This window comes from Dermacentor variabilis, chromosome 5, assembly GCF_050947875.1.
Source record: "Dermacentor variabilis isolate Ectoservices chromosome 5, ASM5094787v1, whole genome shotgun sequence".
Classification (NCBI taxonomy): Eukaryota; Metazoa; Arthropoda; class Arachnida; order Ixodida; family Ixodidae; genus Dermacentor; species Dermacentor variabilis.
Window position 1 is genome coordinate 89,852,681 of NC_134572.1, and position 14,665 is coordinate 89,867,345.

General features: G+C 43.6%; 1 long non-coding RNA gene across 1 annotated transcript in view; it reads left to right on the forward strand.

The window, feature by feature from the left end:
* LOC142581922 (uncharacterized) overlaps nucleotides 1-14,665 on the forward strand; it is a 58,291-nt gene that overhangs the window by 21,132 nt on the left and 22,494 nt on the right. Inside the window, exon 3 of the long non-coding RNA XR_012828322.1 lies at nucleotides 11,757-12,011. This is a non-coding gene — a long non-coding RNA (uncharacterized LOC142581922). The remainder of the gene's footprint in view (nucleotides 1-11,756; nucleotides 12,012-14,665) is intronic.

The following is a 14,665-nucleotide window of genomic DNA, read 5'->3' on the forward strand; positions in this document are numbered from 1 at the left end:
CCAGGAAAAACCTCGCCTAAAAGAATATAAATATCTTGGTACACGGATAAACGAAGGCAATATATATGGAAACAGAGGAAGAAACAATAACATTTAAGGGGAAGAGAAATGTAGCCATAATTAAACACAGCACTGTGGAGATAAAATAGGTACGAGGTGCTCCGAGGCAAGTGGAAAAGTGTAATGGTTCCAGGGCTTACATTCGGAAATGCGGTTGCTTGCTTGAAATCAGGGGTACAATCAGGACTCAATGACGACCAAAGTTCACTGGGCCACCTCGCCATTGGGCGCTCTTGCGAAGACTACGAATGAAGCTGTGCAGTGTAATATGGGCTGGAAAAGTTTTCAAGTGAGGAAAGCCCGCAGTAAAATTGAGTATGAAGAACGACTGAGGAATATGGAAGAAATAAATGGGCTGGGAGAGTATTTAGCTATTTGCGCAGGAAAAACAATGATTCAGAGCGGAGGAAAAGAACTAGTGAGCTTACCAACAAGTAAGCGGCCAGTACGATGAGTAACGTGTTTCAACTCTTTATGCACGTATACAATACTTCGCTATATGTAGATTTCAGCTCCTTCGATCTACTGCAAATTTTTCAACTGAGTGAGTGTGTGAAATAGAACTTTATTTAGGTCCTGAGGCGAAATCAATCCGGCCGCTCCACCCAGCGCGGGGCCGGTAGACAGTCCTTCGGCGACGGCCGGGGCCCTCTGGACAGCCTTGAGCTGAGCGATGAGCTCTGTGCTTCTGAGCGCTGAGTCCCAGGAAATCTGGTCGGGAAAGTCCGTGCTCGCATTGGCAGGGCACAGCCAGAGCATGTGTTCGAAGTTGTATTCGTGGCTGCAGTGTTGGCATTCACTAGGAAGGTCAGGATTGATCCTGCTTGGTGTTCTTAGTATGATGTATGTCCTAGTCTGCAACTGTCTGTAAATGACAGCCGGTGCTTTTTTGAGCTTTGGGTGAGGAGGAGGAAAAATTCTTCATGATAACCTATGATTTGGAATGATTTCATGGTATGATACGATCTGGTCTTTGTTGTCTAGGTCCCTCCTTGCTGGGTTGAAGCGAGAGGGCGGACCGCAGACGCGGAATGTGAGCTCTCGCGCCAGTTGGTGTGCCCGCTCATTTGGATTACAGTCAGGAGGTCAAGAAATGCTGCCCATGTGGGCCGGGAACCATGTGATGTGTTAGGACGTGAGGTTGTCTCCTCCCGTTACTTGGACGAAGATCGTGTTGATAACCGTAGCTGCTTTCCTAGAGGCGAGGGCCGACGAGATGGTTCTAATAGCTGTTCTTGAGTCCGAGTAAATGACTGGCGCTCCTTTGCAGCTTCGAAGGGCCACCGCGATGGCCATTTCTTCGGCTTCGTGAGTGAAGTTGGTAACTACCGTGGCTGCGTTGACGAGTGAGCCATGGGCATCCACCACAGAGACCGCATAGGCACCTCGATTCCAATATCTAGCCGCGTCAACGAAGAGGACTTGCGTTTCGTACGTTTGATGTTGTCAAGGATTGCCTTCGCTCTCGCCTTTCTCCGCCCTTCGTTGTGGGTGGGGTGTATGTTTCGTGGGATGGGATCAACGGTTATTGATCTCTTGGCGTTTGTGCATAGTTGCGACTTCTCAGGTGGCATGAAGAGGGGATGTATGCCTGCTTCTAGAAATATCTCGATGCCTTCCCTTGTGAGTGAGAGCCGACTAATTTCAGAGTTTCGCTGTGCCTCAAAGAGTTCGGTTGCCGTGTCGTGTAGCGCCAATTGGAGGAGCCGTTACGTGCTAGTGTTTCTAGGGAGGCTTAGGACCTTTTTCAAACCCGTTCTGATTAGTGTATCAATTTCATTCAGCTCCGTTTTCTTCCAGTTAAGGAAGGGGGCGGCGTAGGTTAGGTGGCTGATGAGGAAGGCGTGAAATGCTTTCATGAAATTGTCCTCTTTCAGTCCGTCCCTTTTGCTGGCGACCCGTGATATGAACCTGGTGAAACATTGTGCTAAGTTGAACAAATTACAACGGGCTTCTGAGACTGTGTGATCTTCTTTATTTCTTAATGTCGTTAGTTTATTTCTCTAACGCTCACTCAAAAGCGCAGTTTTTTTACTGGCTTGAAAGAAACAAAAACCGAAAGCCCCCGAAAAAAAATCTGCAAGTGGACTCTTTACTAAGTTTTTGTTATATATTTAACCTCATTGAGGGTGTCCTGTGTAAAAATGCTTATGAAATATTCTGTGACGTCTCCTCATCTTGAATAAGAGCGTCTCTGGCTGCCATTTAGCAGCCACAGCATGCGCATGGCAGAACGCTCGTGTTTTTTATACAGAACTATACACAGGGTGTCCCAGCTAACTTTAGCCAGAGGTTAAACATATGCAAATGTCACGTAGTTGGACTGAACCAAGGTAATGTTGTTTGTAGTCGCTTGAAGATACTCAAACTATTTCTTCATTCCCTCAATTAGATAATTAGTCTTAAATTATTATTAATTGTGGCAGAGCTGCCAGCGACGCAGCATTGGGTCCTGTGACGTCCCACTCCTGTTCCTATATATACCAGCGTCCCACTGGTAATAAAGGTTGTTCTTCACTTGCTTCAAACTTGAACGTGCTGTACGCCTTTCTAGCCTCCTCACCAATGGTTACTAGCAACGTGGCTGCCTGCACATCTTTGCTCTGCTTGCTTACTTGAGTGGCAGTAGAAAACAAGGTAAACTCACTCTTCCAAGTTTGCAATACAAGCCTAGCGTTGCCTGATGTGTCCAAGGGCTTCGGCGGTGGAAGACGAGACGCTGGCATCGACTTGCCGACTAGTAGGAAGTAGGAAGCGCGTAACAATGGCCTTTAAATGACCCAGCGCGGAACGTTGCAAGTCGGCTAAGATGCAAGCGTTAGGCCTTCACTGAGAGCACGGCGGCTGCAAGATTGAACTGAACGTGCTACTAAGACGCTTACCAACTCGCAGCTGCATCTCGCTGCTCGAGGGAGGCAACCACTGACCGTCAACAATGCCGAGCACTGATCTGCGCCACTCCCCGTGTCCATCTGAGGGAGAAATCGGCTTCGTGACGCTGCGAGAGCAAGTGCACAGGAAATCCGTCAAGAGGGGATTTGATTTCACCCTGATGGTCGTAGGCGAATACGGCCTAGGAAATCTGCAGGAAATCCGCTGCCACCAGAAAATCTACTACAACAGCGGCTCAAGACAGCTGCCCCCCGCTCCCTATCGCAGGGGCAACAGGTAACAGCGTACGACACTCTTCACCGGGCCTGGGCACCTGCTGTTTTCCTGAGGCCAGCGGAAGCACCATGTTCAGCGATCCTGAAAACGGAAGACGGGCGGGAGATCAGGCGGACCCGAGAGCATCTACGCGACGTGGCCCCACAACCACACAATCCTCTAGTCTGGTGTCTCGGACGTCGAACATCCTTTCCCAGGACTACGACGAAGCACACGGCAACGTCGCAAGCCCTGTCTGTACCCATTGCCTGAGACACGTTGAACTAATTGTTTGTAAAAAAAAAAAGGAAAGATGTGGCAGAGCTGCCAGCGACGCGGCATCGTGACCTGTGACGTCCCGCTCCTGTTCCTATATATACCAGCGTCCCACCGGCAATAAACGTTGTTCTTCGCCGACAACAGGCTCAATTACAATAATTGGATGAAATGTGTAAATGAGGAAATTGTAGCGCTACATGAAAAACTCCCTGACCAGTTTCCTGTAGCTCACTACGTGCCAGATAACTGTTTTTCCGAGCGTGAAAGAAGCCCGGAAATGCACGCAAAAGTGCCGCTCAACTGGCCGCTTGAGGCACGCTCCAGCACGTATTCGTGGGCTCGAGCATTCCATTTCCATTAATTTATCGTTTCTTTATTTCATCTATTAAGCACACGTAATTTCCCCTATGTTGTCCTTGGTGCCAATGTTTGTTGGCTAATAACTAATAATAGTCGGGCTCCTCAGTTAACCCCCTTTCTTCTCGTTTATCTCATAACGAGGGTCTCGAATACGGCAACATTGATGCCTTCAGGAAGCATGTGTGGTTTTATTGACTGGTTGCTTCACCTAAAAAGATCACGTTTCGTGACGCCTGCGGCGGATAGAATGTTCCACATCCGCCGCCAAGGTCTGTGAGTGGTGGCGCTGGCTAGCACTCGCAGGGTCCTAGTAGGAAACATAAATATCCAAGAAAGTGGATGGGGAAATGGCGCCGCTGTAGCTAAATTGAGCATCACACGCGAAATGCGAAGGTTGTGGGATCGTTCCCCACCTGTGGCAAGTTGTTTTTCCATCCACTTTCATTTCCATTAATTTACCGTTTCTTTATTTAATTTATCAAACAAGTAATTTCTCCTATCTTGTTCTTGATGTTTGTGTTTGTTGGCTTTATGATATGCTATAATAGTTAGGCTATACCTAAAATTGTATTTAACTGTACTTTTTTTGTAGAAATGTACTCTTGATGGCGAGAAATAAATGTGTACAATTTTCCCAATTTTTCTTGATGCAGAACTGCGTGTAGGATTTGCGTGTTAAACCGCTTCACGGCAGCCTCACTTCACACAGATTCCAAGACCTTAATTGGATGTGCGTATTTCTTTATTCCTACTACTTCCTTTTATGTGCAAAAACTAGAGTAATTCATCTAAAGAGCCACCTAAACAACGCATATACAGTCGTCAGGCTTCAGTTGTAATATTATGTCGTTTTTATTTCATTGCACATAGCCCGGAGGACACAACACATCACGTAATGTTTGGTGCAGGGATTTGCTTATAGTGGCGTCCGTTGCACAACTCGCGAATAAATAATAACAGAATGACCTAGTAACAGGTTCTGCAAAGATGTAACATGCTGATCGTGTCAATGTCCTGTTTCTGTGTAGAGCTGCCTAAATGATTTTGTTTGTAGTCTTTCATTAAGTTGGTCTGGATCCCAAGCCACGGACGCGCAACGTTCTGCAATACGATAGGTACTTTGCAAATTCTAGCATCGTTTCGATATTACGTTCAGTTTAGCCTTGATAAGCTTATAAATGATGTTCTATGACTACAAAACTAATTGCTTTTGCAAATATGTAGTTTTTTTTCCTAGCTCAACATAAGTGACAAATCTCGTCTGCCCCCAACATTCCCGTCCTACATGCACAACTCTTTGTTGCAGAGACGTGTACTAAGGTCTGTAGAGAGAATAAAGGTAGGAAGGGGAGTTCGTCGAAACGTGAAAAGGAAAATCCATAAAACTTGCTAAGCATTAAAGTGGCGCTGCCTGGCAAGAATCTCGGAAGCACGTACATTTGGTTTTTCAGCTTCGCCTGATCATAACACGTCTGTCGCCTGTCGAATGATTTTCACTCTTTCTTTCTTGTCTCGCAAACACTTCTCCGTTTTTTTCCTCATTGCTCAAACCGGAGCACTCATCCGCGAGGTCAACTCAGCGGTGGGATGGCATCGTTAGGCAGGTGTTTCACTGTATCAACAAGCACGGTCAGTCCACCTAGGGCCCGGAGTTATAGGCGATTCAGAAAACGTTTCGCGGAAAGTGCTCCTAACCTGCCTTACTGACCAGGCGTATTTCTGCATCACTAGGCTTCTACATCGAGAACGCCGCAACATCAATAGCTGTAAAGCCAGCGTCACGCTTCTTACTTTATTGAATGTTGCCTCTCTCCCCCTCTGTCTCTCAATACCATAGGCTCGTTGCGGCTGGTAGTAAGACACCGAGCGCGCGTGATCCCCGTGGCAAGACGCACTCAGAACGCGAAATAGCTCCACGAACCGCGTAATTTTCAGGAGTGCGTCCATCAATCAAGCGGCCTCTCTCTTCGTCGCAACCGCGCACTCTCCCCTCTGCACCGCCCAGGCCTTTAGCCTACCTTCACTGCAAGGCTAGGTACTCGGTGCTGCTTTTGCGAACTCCGTGTTTGCGGGCCGTGTGCCGTCGATCCGAGAGAGTGCAGTCCAGATGGCTTTCGCGCGGAGCGAAGGGCGCTGATGAGTACGTGCTCGGCGAGCTTGTCGGGCCGTTTCGTCATTGCCCACTATGGTGCACCACTCGCTTTCGCCGTTGGTAACATCTTTGGCACGTCTCACTTAGCCGCCTCTGTGCGCGAGAGAGGACTATATGACCCGACACTGTTGAAACGTTGCTAGGCACAGCGCCAGCTGCGCCTGAAAGACTGAAAATTTGTGGAATAAATTTTTCCGCATTTCATTATTTGTAGCTTAACGCTAAACGCCTCGGAACTGAGTTGCGCGGAACACACGTCAGCGCCGCGGCATACAGTTGCGTTGTGAGTGTGCGTGGCACGGAAAATTAGTAGTATGAAATAGAGAGACGCTAAATGCTTTGAGTAATATTAGCTTGCTATTGCGTTCGCTTGATTTTATTGCACAAGAAGCAATTAGGAACTGTTTACCTTAAAAGAATAATGCATGGGTCTCGCGCGCTTCCGTGTGTTGGTTTTGGCAAAGACAGATATTCACGCATCAAACGTCAGCCTGAATCTTAGACTACATAGCGTTATGGTGGAACACAGGTAGAGAAAGGTGTATAAGAAGAGAGATGGTTATCTGTGGGGTACCATTAAAATGTGCGAAGCATGCCAACGTAATTTTAAGATGAAAGACACAACAACGTCGAATGAAATAGATTGTGCTCAAACAAGTGTCGCAAGCCTTGGGTTCCAAACATGGCTTCTCAGCACAGTCCTGACCACAAACGAGGCAATTTCTCGTGAATTTTGCAGACAACAGGTAACAGTGTTGCATAGCAATACTGCTCACACAGACTCAGAATCGCAAGAAGAGGAAAAAAACAAGAAAAAAGCAGACCGCGTTCTTTTGTGAGCCCAAACTGGCCATGCCTAGTACGGACACCGAATCAAGCTGCCGGTGACGCTTCAAGTGAACGTCATTTTTGGCCGACGCTTGCAGATCATTGAAATCCCGCACGCTCCTCAAAACTCGCTTGTTGGCGATGAGCTATATACTTCACGGAAAATATCTATCAGGAGAAATCGTAAAATGGAGAGAAGGATGATGGCGCTTGTGGCTTGTGGGGCTGCGGCGACGTGTCAAAGGCAACAAATTTTGGCAGTAAACGCGAGAAGCCCATTGTCGTGAATCATGAAGCACCGACGCTATTGAAGCTGTGCCAAGAAGTTTCCTGCAGCATTCGTGAAGGATAGAAAAAAATCTGAAAGGAAGCATCAATGGAACTGAAATTTCTTCAACCGCCTCGCTTTTCGCATCCGACATCCCGACGCGGTCGTAATGATCATGGGCCGATTCGGGCTCACGATCCTCAACTTTTGCTACGGCTGTATTTCCGTCTACTTTACTAGTCTGTTTCTTTCTAGCTCAAGATATACGTTTTGAATAGATTGCTTCCGGCTATGTGCCGTTTCTTTCTCGCTGCTTACCCTGGAGTGTCAATGATTCTTTACAGGATGATGAAAGAAATGCGTATATAGATGTTATCTGCACTCCAGGAAATTGAACTTTGAATAATAGGTAACCTAAACATACGCAGATAAGTAAAAATAAAAAAAGAGGCCATCTGTGTGGTCACCGGGTGTTGCTTGGCGAAACGCTATGCACAAAGGAAAAATTTGTATTTTTATAATTTTGTACTAATAGTACACGCCGCCCCTATAGCTCTTGTTTGGATGAAGTTGTGAACAATATGAATATTTAAATCAGCAAACTTCACTGAATGTTTCGTTAGATTACATCCGCGTAAAAAAATAACAGAGCAACTGTGTCATTCATAACTAATCACTTTTTGACGGGCTTTGTACCTAAAGCTGATTTCACGATACACATCCGCGCAAATGAATCTCAGATTCAACATTTAAATGTTCAATCATTTAAATGTTCAATCATTTAAAAGCTGTGGCATTGTCACACAAACAGGCCATCTGCAAAAAAAATATACAAAAGTACCGTCTGCACTTGTATCAGAAGTGAAAGAGTCGCTTAACGCCACGCTTTGATTTTGATTTTATTTATATTTCGTGTGTTTCTCGTTCTCTTGTAATAAAATGTGTTTAGACAATAGATCGCAAAAGAAAGAACTATTAAGCATCCCAGCCTACTAGACACAGAAAGTGAGTGATCTATTTGTACAATCTGTATCAGAAAAAGACATATGCAATATAGTTTTGTGGTGCAGAGAATTCAGTAGTAGCATTTTCATTATACCCACTGAATACTCAGATATTCGTGTCAACAGAATGTCAAAGCACTAAAAACATATTAACATCACTGAATATTTTCGGACGTATCTCAACGCAATACCAAGTTTCTGAGTCTTGTCAGAAAACTTTGACAAACTCCCATGGCTCCGTTCCTAGATATGCAGAATTCCCCTGTGTTTTCGGTTGATGGTTGATCACGATGCCTACAAACAACAGTGCTCTCAAGAAAAAGCAGTTCGTAGACGCTTCTTGTATTTTTTTACTAACGACAGCGCTGACAATGGGGCCGGCAGAAGCAGTGTGAAGAGAGGGACCTCAGCTGTTTGAGCGCTGGTTTTCAGTAAAGCCAAAAGTACTAATTGCATCAAATTGCCTTTCAGTACAAAATTTGATAGCCTGCCTAAACTCCCACGTCTAAACTAATATTGCTGATACCACAATAATGTAATCGTTGAAAGCATTGAAATAATTTCGATTTACCTGCTTGCTTCCACCCCTCAGGAACACGAATTAGACGTAAACTATATAACAAGTTAAGTTCCACGTCAAATTAAAGGAAACTGGAATCTGAAGATCAGTAACAAAAGCAACTCGATAGCTATTAGCAGACAGTGAAGCGGCATTTGCTGAGGCACTTCTAACAGTCTTGACTAGTTATATTTTCTTTATAAAGACTGCTCAACTAGTGCAACCTTTGGCGCTGAAGGAAGAATAAACATTTCTTCACCTGTTATTGGAAAAATATGGGCAATGTCAACATTTCAAGCAGCTGGCAACAAACTAAGGGGGCGTAAAATGTCGCAGGCGTAATAGCATGCAAGGAACAAGACAAGAGAGTGACCGATGGCACAATTTTAAAACAGAAGCGTAGTGGAAAAGTTGAAGGAAAAGGAAAGAAAGAAAGCTTCCTTTTAAAAATTCCCCAGCCGCTCTACTAACTCAACTTTTCAAAACATCCTTCCATGCCACCTAGGGGTTCTAGGAAGGTAAATGCTGCCCGCCCATCAACTTCGTTTTTTGTTTCTATCCTGAGATGACAGCGCCGTGCATTCAAGAACACTGCCCGAGACGCTGCCTCACACCTGGTCAGCTTCTACTTTATACGTTTATGCTTTTGCACTTAATCTTTTTGACTGTGAGATAGAAGGCACAGAGTAGAGGCGAAGTGAAGTTGACAGCATTAATATGGGCCTCGGCTTCAAGTACTATTCTCAGCCACGCCGACAGCGTGATACGCCACGGGAACTCCTCTAACCAGTGCAGAACAATGACGCTGGAGGAGGGGCCCCGCTACTTGAGCCCCCGCTGCTGCTTGCTTGGTTGCTGTAAGGACAAACGGGGATACAGGTGGGGCAAGGAAAGATGGAGAAAGGGAGAGCTCGCCGGTTGAATGGCAGCCTTTTCAGCGTGAGAGAAAGAATAATAACCGATGCTGTGGAAAATGAAAAGCCCGTCGGCGACTCTGCCAGTAAGGCATCTCCTCGGCGCGAACCTATGATTTCTCTCTTGTCTTCTTTGCCTCCACTCGCGCTTTGCATTTGAATTAGCCCTCTGCTTCTTTCATTGAGTATAGACATTCCACTTCTTTCGCTTTCCCGTAGTCGTCAATCTGCAGCAACGTAATCGCGAATTACAACAGCAGCCGTTTTGAAGCTGGAATTTTTCATTAGATGAATGAGCTCAAGTCGAGTGTCTAAAAGAGCTCGTGTGCCGGACATTGTAGTCCAGGGTGACGTTTAATTTTTCTTGTTGATGTTATTGTCGACGTAAAACGACTTTGAAATCGGTCAGAGTAGGTCGCTTGCAAAAACCGCATGTAGCGAAAGCATGTTATGGTATTATCAATTTGATCTTTGCGACTGTACTACCCAGCGCCGTACTTTGTTATAGTTTGGACAGGAAAAAAGCCGTTACCCGACATGCATCTTTCGCGGTCACAGGTGGCGCTGTTGACGAGCCATACCCATAAATTACATCCGAAAAATAACAGCCGAATCTTTCCAAGGCAATGACGATGTTGTAATTGAAGAAAAGATAGAGCATAAAAGAGAACCAGATGGAAAGGAGCTGGTGCTGAAAATTTTCAACTGGAAGAACGCCGAAGAGAGAATTCCTAAGCCCACAACCACAAGGCTACACGAGGTTCCCGTTAGGCTGATTAACGAAATTGGACCAAAAAGTAAGGTAGCTCTGGTGAAAACCGTGGAAAAAACTTTAAAAGATAGACGAATGCGAGACAGATGGCGGCAAAGTAGAATGAATTTAATTTATGAAGGGGGGAGAAAGATAGAATTCACTCCTTTAGACCGTTTACCATCACATCATGATATACAGGCTAGCAATGCAGGTAATCAAATTAAAGCTGCTAGCATGAGCAGAGAATAATGACATTTTGGGAGAACTTCAGAATGGCTTCAAAATAGGTAGGCGTTTGGATGATAGCGTATTTCTTTTACTCAGTGTATTAAAATATCAAGAGTAGAAAGCAGACCTTTATATGTGGCCTTTTTAGGCATTGCAGGAGCGTATGACAACGTACACAACAACATTTTGTGGGATATTCTGGAAGGGGGAGGCTTAGGTGACGATTGTGAACAACTTTTGAGAGAGATTTCCTTAGAAAATACCATTTGCATTTAATGGGAAGGGATGAGGAGCGAGGATCAAGTTGATATCAACAAGGGACTGACGTAGGGGTGCCCTTTATCTCCACTGTTGTTTATGATGTACATAATGATGCTGGAGAGGGCACTAGAAGGTAGTAATGTCGGGTTTAATCTCTCATGCAGACAGGCGGGTACAGTAGTAGAGCAACAGCATCCAGGTTTATTTTATGCGGACGACATTGTGTTGCTAGCTAACAAGCAAAGTGATTTGCAACGTCTGGCTATTATTGTAATATAATTATGTTGTAATTGTAATTATGTCAGAGCAGCGGTATCAGTTTTATGTGGCTCGTTACACGCCCTCATAAAGCTCCGGAGCACTTGCATACGTAATCACTTGTAAAAAGGCGCATTCAACCAAGTATTCGGAGCGTTGTCAACACGTTACACATACCATGCCTCTAGTTCTCCCTAAATACGAACAAGGCGCCTTGTTTAGTTCACCGAAGACACTGTAGACACAAACTGCGAGCCCCATATGACGAACGAAAATGGGGGATAAAGGAGGGTTCAATGCTTATTCACAACGCTACATTTAAATCAAGTACGTGAAAGTTTGACAGCGGATTACAGTAAAAATAATCCCTATTTTCATGAAATTTGAAGTTAGTACCTCATGCCTTTGTTTTAGGAGTCTGGAAAATATCAGAGTAATGGCAGTATAACACCTTGCAACGCTTGAATAAGTAACTTTCTACGAAGTCTAAAATGAACCCACAAAGAATGAAAATTTTTAGCTCGTTACACATAACACGATTACTACTTAAACGAAATATAAACATCGTGATTCACATTGTTTCCTCAGGAAACCAGGAACAGCAGGTAAATGTCTTGTATAATGCATAAACCTACACACGACATCGCTTCAAGTATGCGTTCCTCACCAATGCCATTGTTGCAGATTGCCACGATATGGACCTACTGCTACATCATCTTCGGCACCAACCAACAAAGCGAAACTGGACCGCTCCCAGCCTGTGATCTGGCTGTGCATACAAGGCTTAATATGGATCGTGCTCGACTACTTGTCTGGCAACCTGGAAGTGATACTGCTGTCGTCACACCCAACGGAGGATTCAAAAGCCAGCCAGCGATCGTCCGCTTCGGGCACGACATCGCTTCAAGTATGCCTTCCTCACCGATGCCACTGTTGCAGGTTAGTTACCTGGTAGGTGCTGCTTGGGTTAAATCTAGCGATTGTTGTATCATAGCGATGTCGAACCCGACAGAGTGCACTGATGCGCGTAAGCGGTCGGTTACTTTGTTATCAAAAATGTACTTTACTTGTTTGAGCTGTTACTTGTCCTCGCGCGTGACGCCGAGCAGAATCCCGGTCCAATGTCCAAGGTTGAGGTGCACGCCTTCACTGCTGCTTTGGAACGAATAAGTAAGCATAGAGACGCCGTGGCTACTATTGAAGTTCAAATTGAAATTAATTTTATTCATTATAGATTACAGGTTATAAAAAATAATATACAGAAGGAGGTCCCATAGTCAGTGACTGTATCGGGACCTCCTGTTATTTATAAATATACGTTTTCTAAAGCAACGAATAAAACTACATTAAAACCATATATAAGCAAACATGGAAGAAAGTAAGTACTGGAGAATTCAAAACAAGATTACGAGTTAGTAACAAGAAATCTAACGAAGGAAATTATACAATTGCAAGGAGCAAATGCAGCAAAACTAAATCAACTAAATGAATTGAACAGTAACGGACAAAACATTTTACCCAAACAAAACAAAGAATTTCAAACATACATGAGCATAAATGCAACAATAGAAACAACAACAACAACACAACTTCGAAATACACATTAGTATAATAAAAAAAGAAAGGTATCAGAACAGCGGAATATTTGAAGTAATAAGGGTGAAGAAAAAAGAGAAAAGAAAGTTAATGTTAAATATTTTCTGTTAGGAGAAAATTCTTCAGATGTTCTTTTTTTATAAAAGGATGTTGAACGCGAAGTTTTGACGCAAAGTGGTATGGAACTCCAAAATGAAAAGGCAACAAAATGAACTGATTGTTTGCCATATTTTGTGCGTACCTGAGGTAAAATTAGATAATTGTGTAAAGCAAATCTAGCGACATTAGTGTTTATCAGGCATGTTTTAGGAATTATACATGCAGGAGCTTCCTTTTTCAATAACTTAATAATAAATATACCCAGGTTATACAACAGTTTCTTTCACAGACAGAATGTTATTACAGTGTAGCAATGGGAGAGCGCTAGTATTATAGGGACTAGAGGTGACCATTCTAATTGCTTAGTTTTGCAAAGTTTGAAGTGAACTGAGGAGAGTATTATATGTATTTCCCCAACATATAGACGAGTAGTTAGTGTGTGAGTGTATAAAAGCGTAATGTAGCGAGACAAGCATAGAACAGTTAAAGAATTGGCGGGCTCTAATCACTAACCGAATGCCATAAGCAACTTTCTTTATAATATTCGAGACAAGATAATGAAACTTGAGGTTAGAGTCCAGTTGTACCCCTAAGAATGAGCAATGAGTGTGCTAGAAGGGATTAAATGGGAACCAAGAATCAGCAATGGAAGGGAACAAGACGGTTTCTGGGGTGAATTAAATTCAATAAACTTGGTTTTCGAGGGATTAATAACAAGATTATTATTCATACACCAGTTTGTAACCTTAGCCAAGTCATTATTGAGTTTAGTAACTAAGGACGAAATATTTTTATCGAAGTTAATAATGGTTGTGTCGTCGGCGTACAATACCCATTGTGAGGATGTTAGACAGTCGGGCAGATCATTAATGTAACTTAAAGATAATAAAGGTCCGAGAATAGAACCGTGTGGTACCCCTAGGTTAGTAACCTTAGCTTCGGAAAGAAACATGAGAAATTTTAACTATGTTATGCCTATCCTGCAGGTAGGTTCGCAGTAACATTAGTGCTGGCCCAGTTATGCCTAGAGCTTCTAACTTTAATAACAAAATGTGATGGTTATTAGTGTCAAAAGCTTTTGTAAGATCAATAAAAACTGAACCAGAAAAATACACTTTATCAATAGCTTCGTTTAAGCGATCCGTTAGGAAGATAAGAGCAACGTCGGTCGAATAGCCACGACGAAAACCATACTGAGAATTGGAAGGAATATTAAATTTACACAGGTAATTGGTTAATCGAGTAACAGCCAACTTTTCAATCACTTTACTAAAGAATGGCAGTATACATATTGGGCGGTAATTTGTTAGTAAAGAACGATCGCCTCTCTTAAAAACTGGAATTACCTTTGCTCGTCTCGGCTCAGATGAAAAAATGCTGGTCCTGAATATTGAATTGATAATAAAACATAGAGCATCACATGTGAGATAAGCAACTAGTTTTATGTTACTAGGAAGAATATTATGAAGGCCGGCACTGGTTACTTTCAGCATGCGAATGAGATCAAGAACCTCATGGGGAGTTGTAGGGTAAGGAAAAAATGGATGCGGCACACGATTCAGTGACAAAGGATGGTTACTGATGACTCGTTTGTCCGGAAAAAATGCATAACTGAACGCTCTTGCTATCTGAAATGGTTGATCATATGTAATGTGATCGTTTGTGATGGTATCGATAAATGAGAGTTGTTCATTTCTGCGCAAAAATGAATTTAAAACTTGCCACTTTTGTCTTGAGTTGCTGCCAGACTGACCAAGTTTGTGCTCATAGTAGCTCTTCTTCGTATTCTTTATTTTGCTGTTGAGTGCGTTGCAAAATGTTTTGTATCGTGTAGAGAGGGCGACATAGAAAGGTTGCCTTTTAGTTTTTTATATAGGTTGTCACGTTTCCGCACAATG